The 14,123-nt window shown below is 39.9% G+C and overlaps 1 protein-coding gene across 11 annotated transcripts in view; it reads left to right on the top strand.

Moving 5' to 3' along the window:
* The first annotated feature begins 5,407 nt into the window (after nt 1-5,407).
* Nucleotides 5,408-14,123, top strand: part of znf536 (zinc finger protein 536) — a 587,086-nt gene continuing 578,370 nt past the window's right edge. For 4 of the 11 annotated variants that reach the window (XM_087995856.1, XM_087995861.1, XM_087995862.1 and 1 more), the window contains exon 1: nt 5,411-6,121. The gene's annotated coding sequence lies outside the window, so the exon portion shown is untranslated. Of the gene's footprint in view, nt 6,122-6,182; nt 6,818-8,652; nt 8,799-14,123 lie in introns of those variants that run through there. The other 7 variants (XM_043706851.2, XM_087995855.1, XM_087995857.1 and 4 more) reach the window with 5 other exon arrangements.

Raw genomic sequence — 14,123 nt, 5'->3', positions numbered from 1 at the left:
TTTGAACTCCCCCTCCATAGGGAAAAGACCCTTGTCATTATCTGTGCCCCTCATGATTTTGTTAACCTGAATAAGGTGACCCCTCAACTTCCTATGCTCCAGTGAAAAAAAGTTCCACCTTTCCAATCAATTTTTGTATCTCAAACCCTCTATTTCCAGCAACATTCTGGTAAATCTTTTCTGAACTCTCTCCAGTTTAATAATATCCTTCCTACAACATGGCGACCAGACCTGCACCAGTGCTCCTGAAGAGGCCTCAGTAATGTCCTGTACAACCTCAACATGAAATTTCTTCTTTCTTCATTTGTGTAAATGCAATATTATATGTCAGAGTATAAATACAGCTCAATTCTTTAATTTACCCAATTGAATTAGTACCAAAAAAAACCCCTAACTTAACTGACAGGCATTGGAAAAGTGGCATAATCACCGTACTGGTTCTGCTCAGATTGGCTGATGTGGAGATCGGTTACAACCATTGACTTTCCACCATTGAAATGAGCAGGATGGAAATCTCTAGCATCTGTGTACAAATGTGTTGGGCTGCCTTAATCAATTCCTTCAAAGTAATCTGCAAAATTCCTCCATATTTAATGTCAAATTAGCAATCCCACAGGAGCCCTGAAGTACAATTTTAGAGAATTGCTTTTTTTGCGATGCTGCGTTTCTGCTTCATGATCACTGTACATCATACAGTTTTCCACAAGTCAGTAATGGTGGATATCATGGGTGAGGCAGAATAGAAATTTGAATGAAAGAAACATTAACCATAACCATACATACTTGAAGTATTCGTGTAATTATTTTCTGCTCATTTTCTTATTTATAAATAAGAAACAATTCAGAAATGCATTTTTTCTATAGAATTACAATGTCAGTGTGTCAGCTGATCTATTTTAATAGGCAATTTATTTAACTCATTTATTTGTATAAATATCTCTAACCATGATATAATACAGTTGGAAAACACTGAGCAATTATAATGTCTGCGCCTGAGATTTTTTTTTAATGAAAAGTCTAGTGTAATTAGAAACTTGTGCTGTAGGTATCAGTTTGACCTGCATTGAGAACAGTGTGAATGGTCAGAGCAAGTCATATTGCCCTGCTAGCATCATTGTTTGTTCAGGCTTAGTCAAGGTCTGCATGCATTCTTGAACACAACTCCACGCAAAACAATTAGAATAAAATCCCTATGATGTTGTGATAATGCTTGAGTAACATTTATTCTAGATGTCTCTTGGAAACTTTTACACAGCGATTTTAAGGATTTTTAAAAGGTGCCCTTTGTGCCTTGTTGCATAAATGTTTTTTTTCCTGAATGTATTAACTTACATTGTCAGCTTATCACATGGCCCAAAATATAGTGAGCATATTTTGGGTCATGTGATAAGCAATAAGTGTCACTAAAAGTGGAACCAGTCTCAAACTAGTAGAGACAGCTTTGCAGCTGCAGATGGGATGCTTGGTGTTGTAAACAAAAACTTTTAAATTTGAGTTACATATTTGGTTCCTTGGTGTACTGTGTACAACAGACAGCTGCATTTCTTTTGAGTTTGCTACAGATTTGGATAGTCAAATTCACTTATTTTCTACAAAACTAACTTTTTTTGAACTTATGGCGTTCTGAAACACGTTTCTTGTGGCCTGATGTTTTCATTTTATGACTGTATGATGTTAGACTGCCAGGACCACAACAGGGGAAAGAAAATCTTCCTGTACTATGGTTAGGAGTCTGCAATTTTGGTTTGGAACCCCTTGTTGTTGGGGTATATTCTTCTAATTCCCAGTTTGATTGGCATTCTGATCTCAATACACTTTTAGCAATGGAATGCTTGGCTTCAGTGTTGGATTTCGTACTACTTCTTTCAAATGGCCTCACACCATTCTGTTAAATGATTTATCTCTGATCAATTGCTTTAAACAGGAGTTACAGGACTGATCATGGTGTGATATGAAAACTATGCCGAATCAATATAAACCGTGCCATTACACATAATCCACAACGCTATTTATCTAATATTGCATCTACACTATCGGTTAGCACTCTTTATTGTGTGTTGTGAAAAGACAGCAACTAATTATCCAGTTTGCACAATTCTAATAAAAGTTGTCAATCACATTCTCCAAAATCCCCTGCACATGCACTTAAGCACACAACTTGCATGCCGATACACACACATGTTGCACCATGAAAAGCTCACTCAAACTCTGTCTTAATTAAAGAAATTCCCTACTGTTGTAACTTCTGTTGTTTGCTGTCTCCGTAGAATACCGATGAGATAAATGGATAATCATCCTTTAATACAGTCATGGCCTTTGTGTGCAAGGTTCCGTTCAGACTGACTGATATGGAGACTGATCCAACCATTGACTTTCCACCGCTGCAACAAACAGGATAGGAGTCTCGGCGTCTGTATACAAATGTGTTAGGTTGCCTTAATCCATTCCTTAGATGTAAACTACAACACTCCCTCTCTATGTGATATCAAATTGGTAATCCCATATGATCCCTGAAGCACAAGTTTAAAAAAAATACTCTTTTTTAAATCTACGTTTCTGTTTCATGATGGCAATTAGCTCTCTAGAACACTCAAACAGGAGGTTTACGTTTTCAAATAATGAAAAGTACTCAGTGGATCTGACAGCACCCGTGGGGAGAGAAACAGACTCCATTAGATTTTCAGCATTTTCTGTTCTGATTTCAGATTTCCAGCTTTTACAGTATTTTGTTGTCGCTTTAGGATGAAAAGTTATTTGATTCATGTTTAATATCTACGTTCCAGTGCATAGAAAGTAGTTATAACGGCCAGAGTTTAGTTGCAGATAATGCGAAGAGTATTGGAAGCTAATTAAAATTCTCTTAAAGCATTCGGTCTATTTGATCCAGAAGAATCCACTGCTCTCCCAGAAAGCTGAAAAGGTCTCTAACCCTCTTTGCACGAAACATAAGTACGCCTCAATAACAAATATGTGTGTGTGTTCTGAAGAAATTTACAGCTAATTGTAATATAACGCCGATCTGATGGACCATTGGACACTCAAATGCATTTGCCTTAACTGGTACACGTCTTAGAAATGCAGACTTTCTCCATGTCTCAAATTCCAGCACTTACAGCTCTTGCGCACTCTGACCACAACCATGACAAAAATTGGCTTGTCAATTGGCCGGTGCGTGCTGCCTTCTTACCATTGTTGGGCAATGCTCCATTGAAGCTGCATCCTCACTGAGTAGTCTTGCATCCGATTTAAAACCAATGTTTCCATATTCCTATTTTGTAATTGAGTCAACTCAATTAGGTGCATTGCATCAAAAAGCATTTGAAGATACTGCCAAAGGAAAACAAATAGGACGACGTGTGAGAACGAAGGTTTGTTACACTAAAGTCGATAACGTTATTAGTGGCATGAAGTTACTGAAAGTTCAGATAATGGGGACACTCCTGGAGGGACTGAGAGTACCCGTCTGTGTAGTGAGAGATAGTGATCTTAACCACTACTGGTGTGCAGCTGACCAGCATTTCCGCATGAACGCAATGGTTATTAAGCGAGCATCTGTTGACCATGTAGTATTGAGTGGACTTTAAAAACACGATGTTGCATTTAGTATTAAATGCAACATGTATAAAGGTTAGATTTTATTCAGAAATCCCAAAGACTGAAACTCAACTATTTACAGACTCCAAAGTTTTTGGTGAGCACAAATCGTCTTAAGAGTCCAGTTTGACGTGTGTGTAATTGTATCTCCATGAGAAATTAGGGCGAAACACGAGATGGATAGAATAGTAAATTTATTGAGCTGCAATGTCACAGGGTAACCCTTTTAACCGAAGCTTAATTTGGCTCCAAGTGTTTTTAGAGCACCAAAGTCTACCTTTGAAAATGCCACTTTGCATGGACTGAAATGTTTTTAAACCTAGAATTTATCATTAGGATTGTATTTGAGGTCGATCTGCATTTTCTCGCTGTAAAAGTCGTGAAACTTTTTTTCTTCACTGCCTCCTATCACACTTTTCTAATACTTTTATTTGTAAAATATGGCAAGTGTGATTGATGATTCTTGCGTTTTCCAGACTTACATTATTTTAATTTACCAATTTAAAATCTTCTCACTTGTGTAATCCATTATCACCATTGAATTAAAAATTGGAGTTTGATTTTTTAAACATTACTAATTTTAAACGAGTCATGCTCTGATCGCAATTAACCACGTGTTTGAGTTGATTTTGAAACGTAACTTGTTCAAAAAGGTTAGATGGAAATTTATTATTGCTGATAATGAACTGAATTTATTCCCAGTATTGTTCAAAAATGCCTTTACTGATGCCCATATGGCAACTTCCTTTCGACCTGCTTTCCCATCCCACTTTCTTTGTCGACTCTGTCACGATAAAGAATCGTCATGGTGCAACTTGACTTACAATAACAATTTCAAAAGAAAACAGAAAATGATCGCTGAAGCCATGAAGAATTGGAGTAAAGAATGTCCCATTGGTCCTCCTCCACTTTTTGTTATCATTCTAATTGAAGTGGTGTTATTATTGATGTGATGTCTGTGCTGATTGTTGTACTGCCCGAGCATTTTTAAAGGCAAGTTATATTCTTGAAGCTGACACCTCTGCAGAATGTGTATCATGTGAACTTGGAGTACGTGGGAAGATGCAGGTTATAAGAGTCCACGTGCGATCTATGAATATAGACTTTGTTTCTGTCCGCCTTGTGCTGTTTTTATCCCCGTGCATAAGTTGGAAATAAACTTTTTTTGTGTGTGTGCACCGGGCGTGCTCTGGCATTTACAGGTTGTCCCTGACCCTGGACGTCTGCATTTGACTCGATAGCGATCAGGGATTTTTCTTTCACACTATAAATCAAATCAGTAAAGAATGTCCATTCTAATACTGCAAACTTACAAATGTTATAAAAAAGTGAAGCTGTGACTTGGGTGGACAGTTGTATCAAGAGTTCAGAACACCCATTTCGGCGTCTTGGCTTAATGCCCCGGGAAATATGGAGAAGTTTGACAAATATAATTTCTGTTAGTTTAGCATTTTTTTATGGTTCCCTCTTAATTTTGTTTATGTCAGAGGAATTTGTGGGAGTATATAGTTAGGGGACATAAAACGCATATATAATCCGGTTTCCTTCCAGATTTTAATTTGTATCAGTCATTCAAACATGGAAACAGGTTTACCTGCAAGAACGCTGAATGACACGGTGCAATTCGACGTCTTGAATGATCTGTCTGTTGACTTTAATCATGCGCATCAGACAAGCCTTTATTCATTGTCAAGCCTTCAAAATCATGTGTGTTTGTTCTTAGCATGTTACCAATGTCACATTCGAGCACAAGCTTTCCAACAAGATGCCCATTCCAGTATTTTGATACGTTATTTTATTACTAAACGTTTTCCCATAATTACAACACAATCATTATATAATCCCACAACAAAGCCTCTATTGAGGCACCAGCTTTTTTTTTTGTCAACTAAGGGACACTGAATCCATAATTGCATTATTCAGCCTTTTGCTATTACATTCAGTGCTACAGAAGCATAACCCGACCAGACTGCGGGAAATCTGCCGTTTGTAGCACTTCCAGATCATACACCTCCCAGGCACTGAAAGAAAGTAAACCAGCAATTAACTGAGTCTTAAGTTTATCCCAGAAGTTTACTGATAGAAAAATCGAGATGGATTTTTCCAGATGGACCAGAATTGTTACCGCACACAGCCCACTGTGACGTTTCCCCCTCGAAGTTTAATTACCGTATGCTAATTTCCCTGGTAGCTACGTGATTAATTAAGAAAATTATATTTTGATGTTCACTTGAAATATTTCAATTTTTTTAAATGTCGCTCCTGTGCACAGTCCGTGTTTAATGCTAGTCTTATGAAGCTCTGCTGAAGACACTTAATGTTTATACGCAACCGATTGGGAAAAGAACTAGCTTATTTACATTAAATACGCGACAAGGTTACAGTGGAGATCAACGTCATTTTATCGCTGATTACTTCTCCTAAGCGCCGAAGCTGTGACTGATGCTTGTGACCCACTGTCCACGAGGATTTCACCTCACAATCTTGACGAGAAAATACTTTCATAGTGTTGTTTTTTCCCCTAAAGGTAAGACACTAGTTTGTAAAAAGGATCAATTTGTATCCAGCGAAAACGGTACAGCTGCCGCTGGCAGGGAGGTAGTCAAAAGCTAGATGTGTTATGTCTGAATAACAAGTCTGACAATCAGAGTGGGGATAGGGAGAATGATAGGACCTAGATTTAAATAAGTGTGTTTACAGGAGCTCAAGGTCAACAGCAGCCTTGTTCCGTCTTAATATTAGCAGTCGCTACGTTGAGGAAACATGGTAGACTATAGAACATTCTTTGTACGTTATTATATCAAGCGCTGAGCTTTGGCTCATCAAAGCTAAATGCCGCAAGACCTATCTAGTTGCTGTGAATTATGCCAAGACGACAATGGAGTGCTTTTTAATGGTACAATGCATTTCACCTACCAGATAGGGGGAGTCAAAGCTAAAACATGGGAATGTCTTGTGATGTTCTGTGATCAGTATCACTGAGCGCGTTTATCCCGAAAGGGACAGATTAAATAAAAGACTCTTTCTCGGGATGTGCGCGATAGAGTTAGCAGAGCAATCCTTAAAGGGCAAACGTGACACGCAGAGCCACTATTTCCCCCTCAGTGCAAGAAAATGATCAAGTCAATCATGTGGACATGCTTCATTATTCATTGAACACAATCTTTTACAACGCTTCATTTACGTGCAGGAGTTTCTTCAAGGCTTTGCTGTTAAAATTAAGGTAAGGAAGAAGGATGCGCCGGGTCGTGTTGAGATTTGGGGGCACCCTGTGCCCAATTTGAGGAGATTTAAAGTCAGTTTGTACTATTTTTTTGTTTCTTTGTACGCAGCGCAACGGGGCCTACTTTTCCACCGTGATTAAAAAATACAGTATAATTAAATATCCATGCCAGTGACGTTTGCATGCAGGGCTGTCAGGGGAAAAAGCAGAAAATAATAAAAGCAGCCGAGAAGCCATTGAATGGCGCTGTAGAACTTGCGTATGTAAATCATCCGTTTTAATTTTAAACAACAAAATATGTTGCTGCCTTTAATAGCACAGTGGGAATGAATTAATCCAGTTCGCAAACGAACAGCCGGTTGAAGTGCTCAACATTCCACAGTTATTCACAATGCAAAATGGCACTCAGCCAAACTTTTGGCGAATTTTTTTTATCCACTTAACTTTGTTGAGCCGCTCGCATGAAATCCCTCCACCTCCAACCGCCCCCCCACCACCCTCCCCGCCTCCCTGCACCCCCCCCCCCCCCCCCACACCCCCGCCTCCTGCTGTTGTTACACAGGAGTCTGGTGCCTCCGCGTACCTGATTTTGCACTCCATCCAGAGCAGCAGCAAGGTGTCCCCCCCCTCCCCTCCCCAGAGTGTGGGCCATGTGTCAAAACCGGAGGGACAGGCGAGCACCGCCGCGACCTGCCATTTTGTACTCAGACCGACCCTTCAGTTGGGAGTCGTAGCCTCGCACCAGCCGCCCAGTGAGGTTGTGGCACTTCTGAGATGTTTGAACTGTCCCAGTCAGATCGGAAGCGTTTTAAAAGGGAACCAGCACATGCATGGTCAGGGATAGGGGGTGTGGGCAACACAGGTTGTGTGGGAAACACCTGTTCGAGTCATCAAGACTGTAATTCCTTCTCAAATGTGAATGTGTTTGTGTATGTGTGTGTGTGGTGGGGGGCGGTGTAATGTTTAATTTACCTTCTGTACATTTGGTTATCCCGACTCCCGCTGAATTCTTCCAGTCTAACATTTCGTTTTAAAAGTCGAACGAATGGGACTTTACAATGACAGAGGTACACACGCCCCAAGTACTTTTTTTTGGTGGGGGGAAGCGTCTCCCTTTAAGCCGGGGTTCGTTGGAAAAATAAAAAAAAACGAGGTTAACGCGATGGTTTCAATATCCCATCTGTTGCAGCCATGCACTCAACACGAGCAAGAGAGAGCCTGGAACAATAATGGAAATAAATGCATGTATTCCACACATCCGTGTGTTCATTAAGGAGTGCCAAGCTGCGCTCCACATTAACGAGCGGGATCGCCTTGCCTGTCTCGGATCTATCTCTCTGCAAATCCAAGTGCAAAGCCAACGGCTGCTGCTCTTTTGCCCGAAGTAGTTGTCGAGAGCCCGGGAGTTGGAAGTGACTGGGAGCCTGCAGCGGCGCTGGGCGCTGTATTGTTTAACGGTTCCTTTTGGCTGTTTGTGAGTGGGATAGTGGCGGGTGTAGACGTGATTTGTCAGCTCCGGGGCTCTGCTGCTTTATTGTACAAATGCGCATGATAGAGTGCTCGGAATTTCAACTGCGATCGCGCCCTGTGACCCTACCGGGGGCCCTTGGCCAAGTCTCGGCCGCCAAGCATTCAGAAGGCACGGCCAGACCCCGGGATCCCAAAGTGGGTGTCGTGCTCCGGGGGAAAAGAGCTCCGCTTTCTCCGGGGCTGCTGGCAGCCCTGGGGGTCGCTTGCAAAAAAAAAGGGCTTTAATTAATTTCGAGAGAGAGACATGGTTTGAAACGTAACGCTGACGTCGTATTGTAAATCTCTCTCTCTGTGTCTGTCTCTCCCCCCATCCCCAGAGCAGTATTGTGTTGAAGCTTACTGTACATCATCGCATTAACCTTCATCTCCTTAGCCTCTTACACTACATCTCATGAAACTTGTCGTGCCCAAAGGCGAAGTGATACGGAGGGGGCCGTGCATGATTGTTAAGGTAAAACATCTTCTGTACCAAACTCCCACCTCCCCCCACCATTAAAACAGAAAATGACCCGAGCGACCTGCAGCGGCAGCTCAGCCGCATGTGTTCCAGCAGCAAAGCCTGTTTCTAACATTCCAAAGGCTGGTGCCATGGGTTATTAAAGTACAATAGTGGGACTTTTTTTTAGCCTGAGGGATTTTTAGGTTTTCTGTCGACTTTCATAACTTCCCGCCTGCTTACAGGTGAGGCGGAGTGCTGGAATTTCACACACACACGGAGAGCCTCAAAACAGAAGTGCTGTCAATGAGGGGAGGGGAAAGGAGGGAGGACAAACACTCATTTGCTAACACTTTGCCAGTTCAGTCTTCACTGTTTACAGTCACCGTGCCACAATAGACTACAGACTGCAGCTTTTTTTTGACCGCGCAGCAGTTTGACGCCCCACGCCTTTAATTATGCAAGGATCGTTCTTTTTGAGAGAAAAAGAGAAATCTCGCTGCAGTTGACGCGCCACTTTCTCAATCTCCTCCCGTTCTCAACGTGCCTACTCCGATGTAGTTTAATCTGTAGAGCGATCAGGATATTGCCGAGGAGTTTTTGTTTGGGAGGGAGGAGAGAGAGAGAAGCCAGTGCATGGTGGTGTCTTTGCATCTTGTTCGGTTTTTCTTTTGGTCTCTTGAAAAGTTAGGCAGCGTCTGGTGGCTAATGTGGGAGAGAAGTGCACATCCATTTCCAAGACATTAGTCGAGTGGTTAAGACCTCTTCAGTTGACAAGCACTAATGCTTGGCTGTTTCACATATGATGTCATGGTGATCCTGGGAGTGCAAATGTCTCCTGATTCCACCATTAAACGCCTGGCTGATTTGCCTGATAATGATAGCATTGCACCGCCAGACAGACAGTTCCAAACCCTGTGAATTAGCATCTCTTGACCAGAGAGGGGAGCTTGATCGCTGCAACAATCGCTTGCTTTCTTTCTCGTTTGCACGATTTTTAGTCCCGGAATGGGGGTTGGGGGTGGAAACTACTCAAGACATGATACACCAGTTACCTTTGGAAAGGTAGCATGTCTGCAACTAAGATAAATGTAGATTATCTCTTCTTTATGGCCTTCCGGATCGTTTTATAGCCATATCTAACTCATTAGACTCGATAAGAAACTAGAAAGAAACTAACAACAGCGCTGCCGGTGCAAAGTTACGGTACACTTGACGAATTGTTATATAGCGTGTTTGTGTTCCCTCAACTTATGTGTTCTTTGTGCCGTACCATATAATAAAAAAAACCTACGGATCGACTTTGATACTGTCCCTGATTTACCAAAAAGAAAGCATATACCATCCCAAATGCACAACTGGGTGCCTGTGTGCACGAGACATAACTGCAATATTAATGTCAGATTATTGTTTAGTGCGAAATTCGTTCCCTTAATTCAATATGTCAGTATCACAAGCCATGCGAAGGATTACGGTTATTGTTACATTGAGTGACTCACTTAAAATTCATTTTTAGACTAACCCTTGAACAAACTTTCCTTTTAAGAGTTAATAGTTATTTGAATGTCTTGTCAATGATACACACCCAACATTTTTATGCACCGTTCAGACAATTCACTGCTTCTTGCAAAATCATTGAAAGGAGGGATTTATGGTACTGTGTATTCAGTTTTATATCTCATGATTGTAAAACCAGACAGTCATTAAGAAGAGGAACCAACTTCATAACAGAGGTTCCTTTTTTTTTAAAAAAAGATCTAATTGGCGCCAGAGAGTAAACAGGTTGCCTGGGCCACTGGAAGGAATTAACTGTGAATTTCCTAACTTCGTAGATATTTCGGGGATGAGTTTTACGGGTGTGTGTAACCAGGCTGGAGGAGAGTGAAACAAGAAATAATGAGTTGGTTATCAAGTGCTATTGATGTTGGTCATAGACACGTCGCAATGAATAGAATTAGATAAAGGAGAACGTCAAAGTGACAGCGATCACCAGAACATTTTAAATGTATATCATTAATGTGACTCCTAATGATCTGAAATAATTATGGGTACAAGAAATGTAAAATTCATGGTTCAGTCCTTATGTTTTCCCTCTATTATTGAGTAGGAACTTAGATTTAGTTACACCCTCTTCAGAACACGCCATTGCAAAATATTTCATTTATCCTGTTATAGTTTCAAATACTTTTCCATCTATCCTGTTGAACAACTTGATTGCAGTGCCGCGAACAAATTTGTCCATATTTATAGCTCCTGAAATTTCAGATGTTTTTGGAGTCTATCTTTGTCGATTTATATTTACCCAACGTTATCACTGTTAACAATACTTTACTACTGGATTTAATATTTCATATGCTGTGTTATCTCATTTTGGATTAGTCAAATATTAACTACAAAACAGAACTACAACAGGCTTAAAACACCTGCGAAGATGATTTAAAAACAAAGGCAAAGTTATGGAACATAGAACATGATGCTAACAACAGTGAAGTAATAGTGCTGCCCAATCATCTGAGCTTAGGTCTTTTCGTCAACTTTCTCAGCTGATATATATGTATATATGTATATATATGTATATATACACACACACACACACACAGAGGCTATATGAATTATAGAGCTAATATTCCCAAGTATCGAAATGGCACCAGTCAATTGTGAACAAAGTTGATTGCCAATGGCATAAGTTCGTGTTACATCCAGAGTTGTACTAAATTGATACCAAATTGTATCCATTTGGTAGGGAGTTTTGCATGAAATACACAAATCACTGCCTTTGCTTCCGTTGAACTCTCAGAATTTCAATCTTGAACCACGGCAAAAGTCTTGGCTTATTACTGATTTCCTTTGAAATCCAAAAGGAGGCAATAATAAGCACTTCAACACAGAACTCGATGAAATTGGATGCTTTGAAGAATTTTCCTTGAGCCTTAGTGTGTTCCAGACATCCATTTTTTTAACCACATGAGATTTGTGTGATATTAAACAATGATGTGATCATGTAACCAGTGAAGTCATTTAATGAATATGCAAGTTGTCTGGTGATATGCAACAAGGTATAAAGTAAACATGAACCTCTCTGAAGCCAGCCACTCACCAAATAAATTTGCGAAACGATGGATCAAAATCTTCTGATTAATAATGTGGTATTCTGAACATCCAAAGGTCTAAAAAGAAAGGATATGTTTTGAAACTTTTAGCAATCTTACAATTAGCATTTGAGATATTAATTGATTTTCTTTGAAATAACAAAGTTGTATTGCTTCCATCTGCACATCACTAACTGGTCTATTGTGATCTCTTGGCCTCTCACTTGCATTCACACTCAGACTTTTCCTAGACGCTGAATTGACTGTTCAGGATGGTCATCACTTTACTGACAACAATTACAGCTTCATAAGTTATGAAGATTCCTATGGTCATCAATTTAATCTTTCACATGCAATTCAGCAATTTGTAACAATAATGTAATTTCTAGTTATCATGTCCTTTGGAAAATTGCCTGACAACACAATCTGCTACCTTTTATGGGTTTCATTGTAATACTACATATTGTGTCCCTTCAATGTGGAGATGAGTTTCACAATAAATTAAACATGCGATTTTGACATTTCATCATAAAAATAATCTTCAGATTGTTTTCCAGAATACTTTATGCTTTACCTTCCACAATTCAACATTACCATGTGATTTTTTTTGCCATGGACAAGGCAACATATATGACATAACTGGAAATAACTATTACTGCTACTAAAAGGCTAAGGTAATTGAACAAATTCCATCAATTCTGTGGCTGGCAACAATGGGTGCCAGCAGTAATTGTAGCAACTCACAACTAATAACTGCCACTGAGCATTCTGTGGTGACAGTTGTTCAAACACACCACAACAAAAGAGCAGCAAATTATATTTATAAAGTACCTTAAAAGTAATGAAACACCCAATGATGCTTAACAGGAATTTGAAAATAATTAGAGACCAAGTCATAGAGATGTACAGCATGGACACAGACCCTTTGGACAACTTGCCCATGCCGACCAGATATCCCAACCTAATCTAGTCCCATTTGCCAGCACCTGGTCCATATCCCTCTAAACCCTTCCCATTCACATATCCATCTGGATGCCTTTTAAATATTGCAATTGTACCAGCTTCCACCACTTCCTCTGGCAGCTCATTTCATTCATGCACCACCTTCTGTACGAAAACGTTGCCCCTTAGATCTCTTTTATATCTTTCTCCTCTCACCCTAAACCTATAGCCTCTAGTTCTGAACTCCCCCACCCAGGGTAAAGACTTTGTCTATTTCTCCTATCCATGCCCCTCATGATTTTATAAATCTTTCGAAGGTCACCCCTCAGCCTCCGACACTCCAGGGAAAACAGTCCCACCCTATTCACATAAAGTAATATTAGGGCAGAGGGATAAAAAGTTGGTACATTGCTGACAGTTTGTGACAATTGAGCATTTTCATGCTGACTGTTACCATGTCATGCCACTACCTGACAGAAGGTTGTGATGAGAGGTGATTCACAGGAGTTGTGTGATCTACTGAATTATACAATGACTGTTGCCCTTTTGGGCTTGGATTGGAATCCAATTAAGATAATAACTTGTAAAATGTTGATGTAAGATGAGTTTGAGAAATTACCATCCATATCTTAGTGAACATTGACTACAACACAAAACTGTTCGGAATGTGACACTGACTAACCATGGCATGGGTGAAGTGGGACTCAGAAAATGTCACATTGATTGAGTATGAGGCATTTTCCTGACAGTGACACTGATGTACATTGGGCAAAATCATTTTGAACTTACAGATCTGGGGTAATATTATTTAAAATGGACACTACTCTGAAAAAAATCACAAAGGAAAAATATATAAAAAAAGATTGTACCAGAGAAAATTTCACTATTAGAGTTAAGCTTCTTCACATTTTTGCAAAACCAAAAATTATAATCAAAATCCAATTATTATGAGAGCAAAGAACTCTATGGAATGTTGCAAAATATTATATTTATTCTACTAAAGGTAGAGATCTGATAAACATTGGACATTATTAGTTTCGGTCTCCCTATTTAGGAAAGAGCATACTTTGCGTTTAGAAAAATCAGAAGTGATCTTATTCAAACACACAGATCCTGAGGGGAGTTCATAGGATGGATGCTGACAAGATATCTGTTCACTTATTGGAAAGACTGAAACTAGGGACACAGTTTAAAAATGAGAGGTCTCTCATTTAAGGTGGAGAGGAAGAGTTTTTTTAATCTGTCAGAGGGTCATGACTCTGTGAAATTCTCTTCCCTGACAGTGCTGGAAGCAGGGGTACTGAATATT

Source organism: Chiloscyllium plagiosum, unplaced genomic scaffold (genome assembly GCF_037043375.1).
Source record: "Chiloscyllium plagiosum isolate Xiang-an unplaced genomic scaffold, Cpla_swu_hap1 HiC_scaffold_17, whole genome shotgun sequence".
NCBI classification, from domain to species: Eukaryota; Metazoa; Chordata; class Chondrichthyes; order Orectolobiformes; family Hemiscylliidae; genus Chiloscyllium; species Chiloscyllium plagiosum.
Note: the sequence above shows the minus strand (reverse complement) of the source record. Positions and strands in the feature narration are given on the sequence as shown.